This window comes from Neofelis nebulosa, chromosome 9 (genome assembly GCF_028018385.1).
Source record: "Neofelis nebulosa isolate mNeoNeb1 chromosome 9, mNeoNeb1.pri, whole genome shotgun sequence".
NCBI lineage: Eukaryota > Metazoa > Chordata > Mammalia > Carnivora > Felidae > Neofelis > Neofelis nebulosa.
This window is the reverse complement of record NC_080790.1, coordinates 9646748-9658403: the sequence shown is the minus strand read 5'-3', so window position 1 is coordinate 9658403 and position 11656 is coordinate 9646748. Positions and strand designations below refer to the sequence as shown.

Below are 11656 nucleotides of genomic sequence, written 5' to 3'. Positions count from 1 at the left end.
GCGACGTCTTGTAGGTGAGTGCACAACCCCCCTTCTGTTTTCCCCACATGGACAGCGGTGACTCCTTTCCTAGGAGTGGGCATCTAGAGACATGGGTGTCCCCAAAGCTTCTCCTTTCCTCTCTTTTTTCTCCAGGAAAGGTAAGAAATGAACCCATAATATTTCTTGCCATATCTTCCCAGGCCCCAGCTCCCATTGTCACATGGAGTCAAGGTCACCTGACCCAGGCTTCTATTTGGGTAAAATAATTCACAAAGCACTTCCTAGGAGACAGTCTGGTACCAAATGCCAATAAGCAGCAGATGTGGTCAGTGCATCTAGCATCGGCCCAGCGTGTGACTAAAACTACTCATCCATGGATTCGGTCCCCCCACGGCCTTTGGACAGGCCTGCTTCCAGACAGGGCTTTCCAAGGATGTGGATCTACCCGGTTTCTCTCCTGCTGGATTGTTCTTACTCTCCATCTCCTGAGCTTGAGTTTTTTGACGGTCAGTTCTAGCCTTCCCCGGAAACCTTTGGGACTGCTTAACTGCCTGGACACCAGCGACTGGGAATGCCTCAAGCATTGTCATTCATTGTCCCTTTTCCCCTCCAAGTGCTCGCTCCTCCGGTGCTTTCTTTCTCTTCTTATAACCATGAACACTAGGATTCAAATACTCGGATGGCTTGAGCAATGTCGTTGTGACGTAAAAGGAGAAGCGTACCATGTGTTTCTCCTTTATTCACACATACAACTTCAGACACCAGATGTGTGGGGTTTTTTTCCACAACAAGCAACTCTCTGAGACACCAGCTGGGTGTCCTATAATTCAATTCAACTGCGACTCTAAGAGGAGTTGGTGCAAATGCCACAGGTTAAGGGCTCAGTCCCACAAGGACCGCCTGCCACTTTAGAGGCCATTCACAAGTAACGGGTCTCCAGGCTGCCCGCAACTTCAGTCCGACGTGGCCATACGTTGGAGGCTCCCACAACCACTCTTTGGATTTGACCATTGGTTAGAACAGCTCATAGAACTCAGGGAAACACTGACATCGATTTTCCAGTTGTTGTCTTATAAAGGCTACGATAAAGGATACGGATGAACCTCCGGATGAAGGTGCACACAGCCTGAGGTTTGGGAGAATACTGAGCTCAGGAGCCTCTGTTCCCGTGGAGTCGGGGTGTCCAAGCCTCCCAGCTCACAGATGTGTTCACCAACCTGGAACCTCCTTGGCCCCTGCACAACTGGGAGTCTCATGGATGATTCATGATGTAGGCGTGATCGATCACTAACCTCATCTCCAGACCCTCTCCCATCTCTGAAGAAGGAGTGGTGGGGGGGGGGGCTAAAAGTTCTAAGCGTCTAATTTGCCTTGGGCTTTCTGGAGACCACCCCCACCCCGGAGCCCACCGAGAGTCCCCTTTGGAGGACAAAAGACACTCCTATCACCAAGAAAAGTGTAAAGATTTACGGGCTCTGGATGGGACGCTCCTATCAGAAAGGAAATTACAGAGAGTCTTAAGAGTTCTGTGCCCAGAACCGGGGCCAAAGACTAAATGTCAGAACAAAATATTCCCCTAACACTCTTATTTGTAAGGATATCAGGAGATCTGAGTCACAAACAGGACAGAGCTGTGTGTGTGTGTGTGTGTGTGTGTGTATTATTTCCCTGTGTGCCAGACGTGTAAATATATGATCATTTAATTTAAATCTCAACAAGAAAGCATCATTATCCTCATTTTGCAGAAGCAAAAACTGAGGCAGAATAATTAAGCGACTCACTCAAAATCACCCTGGTAGCGTGTCCTATATCCGGGATTCCAAGGAAAGGTTGTAGGGTGGCACCCATTATCCCACTGCCCCATCTCTTTTTTTTTTTTTTTTTTTTGCCAAAAGAATATTTTCACTTTTATTTCCTGTACCCCGTGTATCAATCCTGGAGTTTTCAATCTTGGGACTCATACCCTGGACGCCCTTCCCTAGAATAACAGCGACTGCCCCAATGCTTCGCGGCCACCTCTAGAAACTTCAAGCCATACACATCTCTGAACCCAGAGGCATGTGAACCCATTCCAGTCCCACATGTACCATAGGAAATCGTGTGTGTAACGACAAAGACAAAAACCCAGCAACAATGGAAACGATGTAGAGATGTCAAGTTCGGTTTTTGAAGTTCCAATGTTTATTAATACCATTTGGGAACTGGCTGTTAAATACGGCCATGAGGGAAGGGAAGAAATTCTCTCTTGTCTTGCCGCCCTCAAGAGTCCCTCTGTATCACAGCTGTGAGGTTTCAAGGGGGGGTGGAGGGGAGTTCTGTATAGAAGACATTTCAAAGATGGAATCTCGTGCAGGAATGAAGCAGTGTGGTCCCAGGGGGTGACGCTGAGGCTTTCTTCCTAATTAAATCCTCCTGTTTTTCATGTTCAGCCTCCCAGCACTGCTTTTGGATTTACCACCCCCAAAGAATGCAAAAACTCATCTAGAGCAACTTGATACAATACATATTGAGCAGTATTCGTCCAGGGCTAAAGATACTCACATTGTATAATTAAGGGCTCTCAAGAAGCAGGTTTGCAACCAACGAACGGGGCCCAGGCTCAGAAACGTCTGAGCCCCGTGGATGTCCCTGGGGCTGGTTTTAAGCTGGGTATCTACCTGTCTTCGGGTCATACGTCACTCAAAACCGGCCCGCCTCTCCTGGCTTTTCCATGGCACTTTTCACACCATCTGAAGAACCCGGAATTGACCAGATTGTCGGTGAGGTTGATTTCTGCTCCTTTGTAAAAATACAAACTCCCTAAGAAATGTAACGGAGGCTTTTATTCAACGACACTTGAGTGCAAATTTGTGTCATCACTGCGCTTCCTTTCTAACACCTGGCTCTAAGCCATCAGTTCAAACAATAGACTTTGATGAAGAAGGAGGGCCGGGGAGGAAAAAAAAAAGGCTAAGAGCTCGGAAGGAGAACAAAAGTTTCCTGAGACCAAAGGGGTCCAGACAGCCTCAGGAGGTCAGAATTTCTCTGTATGACCGAAGGTATTCCTCCTAGTGTACGAGAGGCTAGCTGAGCTCCTAAGAGCGGAGGCCACGAATGGAAAAGATACGCCAGCTTCCTCTCTCCCCGGGGGTGGGGTACAGGCGGAGAGGAGCAGGCAGTGTGGCCCAAAGGAGTCAAACCAGCGCCGGCAAGGAGTTCAAGACACAGATACATAAATAGTCCTGCTTCCAAATCTAAACTCAGCTCTTGGTTTGGGGACTAAGAAGGCTGCATTTGAATACCTGCTGGTCTATATGACAGGAATGTGCTATGGAGAAAAAATGCCGCTGGTGCCTCAGCACTTACATCTACAAAACTGAAATAATATGATTTGCTTTCTAGGATGATGTGATTGTTCTAAGGTCGCACTGGGAGATGGTGGCAGAGGTAACGTTAGAAATCCGATCTCCTCGGGGCTCCTGGGTGGCTGAGTCTGTTAAGCCTCCAAGAGCTTCACGCAACAGCACCACGCTTGGGACACCTGCCCTCGCAATCTCGATTCCTGCCTGCCTGCCTACCTGAAGCAAGTCAGGATAAAATTTCTCATCACTAAAAACCCTTTTCTAATTCTTGAGACTATGACCAGATGGTACGAACAGCTGAATCGCCTTGGAAAAATCGGGAAGAAAAGGCAGGAGACAGACGAACACAAAAATAATTTTCAAACTTTCAGGAGAGGGGGAAAAAAAAAAAACTGTGCAGAAGAGAGTAAAAGCCGTGGATTCAGAAAACAAATCATTGGAGCCAAACATGATGGGGCGAAGTGCTCAGAGGAGGCTGTGGGAGACAATGCGTGCGGGGACAAAGGTGAGTGTGATGAGAAAAGCTTGGGGTGAGGGAAAAGGAGGCACAGCTGGTGCCCCAGCTAGGTAACCCGAGGGTCAGGGTCGGCAGGAAATGCGTGCTATCTGGTGACCTTCAACCTCTCGGCCAATGAATGGACATCATGGGGCCGCTGCGGTGGCTGCCTCTTGCTACTTGCTCGTGGATATACCGGTCACATAAGATCTTCTTTCCCTGTTAAAAGAAAGGATTGCTTTCGAGTAGTACATTCGCGTTGGTTCGCGTCATTGAACGGATATATAAAGAAAGAAATGGAATGGCATCGAAATGGAGTCAGAAGCTGGCAGAGCTTGAGAACCAACCTTTGCTGGGCACCTGTGGAGGGTCGGGCAGCCCGCGGCACCCAGCACTCCTGCAGGTCCCAATTGTCGCGTAGGCTCTACGAGGGCTGCCCCCATTGCACAGGTGAGAAGACCAAGGCTCCGGATGGGGCAGTGGCTCGCTCAGGATGAAGGGATGAAGTCGGATTCAGGATGCCGAGGCTCGGGATTCGTTTATGTCAGGAGAGGTGGATTAAGCGACTTTAGCCCAATCGGTAAGGGTGGATGCTGAAGGAACTTTGCACGGGGCTCTGACACCTTCCTCCTCAATTGTCTCCACTTCATACTCCGTTACTCTGCTTGGTCCCTGGCTCCTTCCAGCGAGGGGACGTCTGTGCCTCCACGGCCCCCTTCCATCCTCCACCTCCTACGGTCACGGCCCCCCTGGCCGACAAGTTCACACGCACACACGAGCCCCGGGGCCTTCCGAGAGGTGGGCAAGCCACCAGCCAAGCAGTGTTCTCAGGCAGCCGATTTCTCCCGGCACAGCCCTGGCAAGGGGACAAGTACTAATTATTCCATTTCCAGCATCCTGCAGAAACGGCAGTGACTGTGTGCTGAAAGCCAGCCAGGGCGGCCTGCTCGGCTCCACGGTTGCAGAAGTGCTCGCTTAGAGGAAGTCGTGGCGGGGCAGATGTCCGTGCGTGGGGGGCGCGGGACTGTAGCCTGGAAACGCGTCCCCAAGTAGGAAGCCAGTCTCTCTGGTTTCCTGCCTCTCTCTTCCCTTCGGCCTCGTCTTTTCCCCTCGTTTCTTCTTTTCTCTTCCCCCGCCTCCCCATCGCCTCTTTCCTTCTCACTCCAGCCTCCCCGTCTCCTCTACAAGAGGTCCATCTTTCTGCCTCCTTTCTTCCTTGCTTCCCCCCCCCGCCCCAACCTTCCTCCCTTCCTTCCCTTTTCCCTTCTTTTCACCTTTTCTTTTGGCCTGCTTTTCTGTTTCCTGAGGCCTCCCAACTAGGGGCCACATAACCTCGTGCTACAAAAACCTAAAACGAAATAAGATCTAACCATGTACGTATTTTTAATAGTCTGAAGGTCACGGTTTCCTAGGAGCGAGCTTCTGCCTCTCTCTTCCGACTGTGGAGAAGGTTTAAGTCTCCCGATCTCAAGATGTGGGGTTATCTCAGAGATCACCTAGCCCAATCCCCAGCTGGTGCAGGGATCACCTTGGCGACGCATTCCGCAGGTGTTGCCCCAAGAGCAGTCTCGGGGACTCAGAAGTGGCAGACAAGAGTGGAGATGTGTCTGAGCGGGCAGCTGAGTCCAGCGCCCCTGTCGCCCAGGAGGGGTGGACACTACGAAAGCAGCCAGCTCCAGGATGGGCACCCTCTGTTGAAAATTCGTCGGGTCCGTAGAGAAATCTGAGCGATAAGAAACCCATCACGGCCAAGCGAGCTCTGCACGTTAAGTGGCCCTCGGTGTTCTGCCGGGTCCCGCGGTAACTGAGCGAGATGTTACGGTGGAAGATTCTCGTCGAAAAGGCCCCTGCACATCCCTGATTTTACAGACGTGGAGAAAAAGGGAAAGGTACTTGTCAGTTACTCACAGAGCCGGGACTAGAACCCAAATCCTCTGACAGGAATTACTAGGGGACCCATGGGACACAGTTCGCTCCCTGAGTAGAGCGAGCTGAGAGCCCTGACTTCTGAAGATCTACCGTGCAGACCCACGTGGCAACTACCCTCCTCTGCCGTCTCACACGTCCTGCCTCCTGCTTCCTCCTCCTCACCCCTTCCACCCGCCCTCCCCTTAGTTCCCACGTGTCCCCGTTGCTCAGATCCACTCATGACGCGCGGTGGCCTTCCCAGACCAGCGGCCGGACCGTTGTCCCGAACAAGAGGGAAGAATGCCACACTCGAATGAAGAGGCGAGAGGCTTTCCCCTGCCAGCACTGGCACTCGCTCCAGAGCTCATTCTGGGACTCCAGCCGCCCGCGTGCGAAATGATCACTCACGGTCGGTGCAGGGACAGGCGTCCGTCTGTCTGCAAGGTTCTGCAGCTCTAGATGCGTCGGTCTAGATGGCAGTTGAGAGATCACGTCCCCTGGCCCGGCTAGGAATGGAAAAGCAAAGCCCAGAGCGGGAAATGACTTGCCAAAAGGCACGCGTCGCACCGAACGCTGAATCCGAACCAAAAGTCCGTCTCCCGTCCCGGTCTCCGAGCACCCTCCGCGGTGCAAGACGCGGGACTGGGCAGCAAAGGCTGGCTTCCCTCCTCCCTCCCTTATCCCCTCCTCCCTTTCCTTCTCATTGGATTAAAGTAACTTATAAGTGCTTTGTGCACTATATTTTGTCTTTTTCACTCCCGTCTATAAATGCACTCAAAGGGGTTCTGAGATCCTTTCTCTGGCTTGGTTCCCTCTTTTCTTCCCATCCCAGACAGAGTGGGGGACGAACCTAAACAAATGACTTCCTACATCCTCTTCAGACCCCGAGTGGGCTCGCGCAGGACTCCTTGCGGTCGCCAGACGCCCTCCCGGTTGTGCCGCCGACCCCGCGCCCTTAGCGTTGCAGGCCTGCGCTCACGAGAAGGAGCAGGACGGGCAGAGAAAGAGCCAAGGGAGATGGAGGTGGCCGGAGGAAAAGTTCCCAATTCCCAGTCGGGCTTTGTCAGTATGGAATGTGCAGTTGGGTTGGCCAGAGACAAAAGTGGAACGTTTGCCTACAAATTCCAGAGGCCTGAAGCCATAAAAAAAAAATCTCAGTGCTGGGCCAACGACAGCAATAATCTTCTTGCCTCGCTCCTGAGATGAGTTTCGGGGGTTCTTTCCCTCTGGGGACCTGGGCGGGGAGGCAGGGAGGAAACGGCAAGTGGAAGGTGTTGGGTGGGACACAGACCACGGCCGGGCTCTGAGGTCAGATAGACCCTGATTCCAACCCGCGGGGACCCCAGCAGAGGCAGTCAGCTGATCTTATGCCCCGGGCCTGTCGCTCACCATTGTGTGACCTTGGGGAGGTGACCGTGGCAAATCTCCATTTCCTCACGCACATAATGAAGTTGATGACGCCTACTTGGCAGGATTGTGATAACGATGAGAAATGATGGGCAGAGGGCCGAATGATGGTAGCTGCCCTGATGATTGTTCTGGTCACTCGAGAGGAGAAAGGGAGGACCATGTGAAAACATTGTCCATCTCAGCGAGACTGTTCTGGACAGGACCCTGGCAGGCAGCTCAGCAGTGGTGAGCCTGAGACTTCAGCATAAGAACTTGCTGTATTTGAGTTGTGAGTCTGGAGAGAAGCACCCAGAATGCTCACCAGATGGGTGTTGTATAAATAGCATCTTTGCCACGCTGTGGTTGCTGCCCAAATATCCTTACCGAGAACTCCGTTGTGTCTGCACTTGTCAGTGCCCCCCCAGACCCTCGGCCTTGGCTGGGTGGCCCCTGGTCACCCTCAGACTTGTCCCCACTCCAGGGCTCCAGGCATCCACGAGCAGTGAGTCCTCAGCCACCTCCTCCATCAAGAGAGCAGCACCAGGGATCCGGCACCAACCACAGCCCCATCCAAGTTAACAGGCGCGTCTCCATCTGGCCGAGCGTCTTCTGTCTGGGACGCGGCCACCCACACCATTCTCCGATCTGACAGTCGCGCTCGCGATGATTCAGCTCAGCCTGGTGCTGCGGGACCCGCTCTCCTCCGGGGCCCGGAGGCCTGTCTGATGAGTGAGCAGGAAGTGTGGGCTGCACCACCTCCCGTCTCGGAGCCCGGGAGAGCCCACTCACATCCGAGGGGCTAGGGAAGCGTCTCTCCTGTCATCACTTTTAGCCTTATGGGCCTCACGACGTCTTTGAGACGTGAAGCACGGGAGGCCCAGACAGGGGGGTCAGGCAGCGTGGCTTCCGGTTCTGGTTTTGTCACTAGCACCTGCGTCCCTTGAACACTCATTTTCACCTCTCGGAGACTCAGTTTCCTCATCTGTACAATGGGAAGAGCACTGTCTGCCCATCTTCCCAGAGGGGGTAGCGTTAGACTCAAGGATGTGAACGACCAATGTCAACTATAAAACACCAACATTTCATTGATAGAAACTCACTGCCTCCCTGGGAAAAGACACTTTATCCCCCAAACTCTCCCTTTTAGGATTCAAGTGCCCGCTGGTTGGAGGCAGGGCTTGTGACCAGGGTTTTGGAGATTGGAAGGACAGAGAATGATGAGGGTCTTAGAGGAGATGGGAGATGTATTGCTAGATTGCTGGAGTTTGCTACGTACAGCTTTTTTCTTTCCCGCATTTCCTGCTCCCCACTCTCCCAGCATCCCTTTTTGAGGAGACTCTGAGAGTCTCTCCTTCTCCGCACATGACGCTGGAGACACAGTGATGTGAAATCTCCAAGGAGCTGAGAGAGTAACAGGGGAGAAGGAAGAAGAGGGCAACTGGAATATGGCTGATGTGGCTGTGACAGAACAAAGCACCGGACTCGGGAGAGAGTGAACTACTCAGCTGGGTGCGAATGGTCTCGGAAGCCTTGTGAGACAGATGATACCACCTGCGTCTCACACCCGAGGAGACGCACACTCAGGAAGGTTGGAATACTAGCCTCAGGTCATAAATCAGCACGTGATGTAGCCTGGTCTCAACCCAATTTCCTAGGGTCGCAAAGATGATTCACCTCCCATTACACCATTTTGAGCAACTTTGGCTGCAATGGAGGAAGTATGATGTGAAACAAAGAAAGAAAGAAGAAAGAAAGAAAGAAAAAAGAAAGAAAGAAAGAAAGAAAGAGAGAGAGAGAGAGAGAGAGAGAGAAAAGAAAAGAAAGAAAGAAAGAAAGAAAGAAAGAAAGAAAGAAAGAAAGAAAGAGAAAGAAAGGGAGAAAGGGAGAAAGAAAGAAAGAGGAAGGGGAGGGGAGGGGAGAGGAGGAGAGGAGAGGAGAGGAGAGGAGAGGAGAGGAGAGGAGAGGAGAAAGAAAGAAAGAAAGAAAGAAAGAAAGAAAGAAAGAAAGAAAGAAGGCTTTTGCCTGTATCAAGATTCTTAGAGTAGAAAGAGCTAATAATGCTCTTCATAACCCTCTACTTCACTAGCAAAGGACTTTTGTTCCAGGAGCCCCTACCTAATGTAAGCCTGTCCCTTCTTCCACTAAGACTCCAGGCTTGGGGCACCTGGGTGGTTCAGTCAGTTAAGCATCCGACTTCGGCTCAGGTTATGACTTCATAGTTTGCGGGTTCAAGCCCCATGTTGCACTCTGTGCTGACGGCATGGAGCCTGCTTAGGATTCTCTGTCTCTCTCGCTCTCTCTTCCTCTGCCCCCCCCCCTCCTCTTGCTCTCTCTCTCTCTCTCTCTCTCTGCCTCTCAAAAATAAATAATTTTTTTTAAAAAGGCTCCAGGGGCTATTGAGATGGCTTTTCTGATACTAACACTGACCTCTCCTCTTTCCGGGTCACGGGGCCTACTCTTGAACCCCCTTGATGCCCTCTGATTCTCCTTCCACCTGACCTAACCCTCCCCAATTTTCTCCAAGTTCACTCAACCAAACTTGACATCTGTCCTTATTTCCTGAGGTCCCAGCAGCTACAGGCGCAAGGAATAAAAAGAACGTAGCTCTTGGAGTCCCAAGATCTGGGCTCAGGTCCCAACTCTGCCATGAATAGTCTGTCAACTTGAGAAAGCTCCCTGGGGTCTTTGAGCCTGTGTTTCCTTGTCTATAAAATGAGAACATTAACACTGACCCATAGGCTTGATGGGAGGTTTAAGTGATGTGATTTATTACTGAGAGCCTAGGGAAGTATTAAGCTTCTGATTATTATCAGCACAGGGGGAAATCCACAGATAGGCTTCTGATCCGGAATCAGCTCTTTTCTCTTTTTCCTTCTTTCTCCTAGCCTCACTGAGATTATGATTGACACGTAACATTGTACGAGTGGAAGGTATAGACCCGATGATTTGATGCATGTATATATTGCAAAATGGTCACCACATCCACCACTCACATAGGTAGCATCTTCTTGTGTGATGAAAACTTTGAAGACCTACTCTCTTAGCAACTCTCAAGTGCACCAACAGTACTGTTAACTGTGCCGTTATCACGTAACGTAGTTAGATCATCACGGTGCCGTAGTTAGATCCGTACAAACTTCCGGTTATAAGCTCCTTCTCTTTCAACACCAGACCGTGTTGAATGCCTTCATTTCTATAAACTTCAAGCCATCTCTCTGGAAATAATCACCTTTCTGGCAGATGCCTCTTGCCCTTAAGCTCTGAACATATAAATCAGCTCAATCTCACACCTGCCTGCTTCCAACCAACTCATAGTTTTTCTCCTCCTCCTCCTCCTTCTCTCCTCCTTCTCCAACTTTTCCTCCTCCTCCTTCTCCTGTGCTTCCTCCTCCCTTTTCCTGAAAACTGGGTTTCTCTTTTCTCATGGAGTTTCGCTCCTGATATTATTAGCTGTTTTGAGCCCAGGAAGAAAGACATCATCTGGAATGAAGGTTCTGTGAATCCACCTTGGGACGTTTGGGTCCAATATCAAGAGTGATCACCTCCAGCACAGTCTAGAGTGTAACTGGGGCTCCGAGGGGGAAATAGCGGTAGCAATGCTGCCTGAGTCGTTAGCATTTGGGCCAGGACCCAGGTTTGGCGTGAGCGGTCTGGGTGTTCTCAGGAGCGTGCTCTGGCCGGCAGGGCCTGGCACGCGGTGACCTTAAGGAAGTAGGATCTAGCCCTCAGTTCTTGGAATCGTCACCCGTATGCCACTGCAGCTAGCTGTGGTTTTTTTCTCTGTAGTTACCCTGGAAGACTTAAACAAAAGGGAGAAGCCACCCCTTGTGAGATTCTTTTTCCCTTGCTTCGTCTTTAAGTTCTAAGCCTACATAGAAACCGAGGAGAGAGGGAGCGTATACCTCCACGCTCTTGCGAGAAGACTGATATCTGACAGAGTTCTCTGAACTCCATTGTGCGTCTTGGGGAGAAAGTCTGTATAATTTCCTTTCAACATGGGGGTGGTGGAGGGTCAGGGGGACAAGACTTTCCTGAGGCTGTTTTCTCAGCTGCAGAAAATACATGATAATGTTGCATTTAGTTGAATCCAAGCTGCCATTATTTTATGCGCTTCTACAAAAGACAGAAAAATGCTGCCGATTATACAGACACGCTATTGACAATGAAATACATCCTGAAATCGGAGATGCTGAAGTGTTAAGAAAAGAAAAGAAAAAGTGTGCTAGAGCAAATTAAATATGGCACCTATTCCAGAGGGTTCCTATGAAGATTAATTAAGATCATGCATCTGAAAGTGTTTCGAAAACTGTCAAGTACTGTAGATACACTGTAATATGTAACCGAGACAGCACATCGCCATGGAAAAGCATGGGCTTTGCGATCAGCCAACGTGGGTTCAAATTCCAGCAATGTCCCTGTGTGATCCTGGGTGATGTCTTCCATCCTGGTGGATCTTCGTTATCTACCCTGTGCCATGGAGGTAGGAGTCCCTGCTCTGTTTCTGTCACAAGTGCGGGATCACTAGTATATGCTTTCCCTT

At 50.7% G+C, this 11656-nt stretch overlaps 1 long non-coding RNA gene across 1 annotated transcript; it reads right to left on the bottom strand.

Annotated features, from left to right (window-relative positions):
- Positions 1 to 2140: 2140 nt before the first annotated feature.
- LOC131484373 (uncharacterized) lies at positions 2141 to 6926 on the bottom strand. The gene is made up of 2 exons (XR_009248198.1): positions 6136 to 6926; positions 2141 to 5676 (listed from the first exon to the last, which is right to left on the bottom strand). It is a non-coding gene; the product is annotated as an uncharacterized LOC131484373 (long non-coding RNA).
- Positions 6927 to 11656: the final 4730 nt, after the last annotated feature.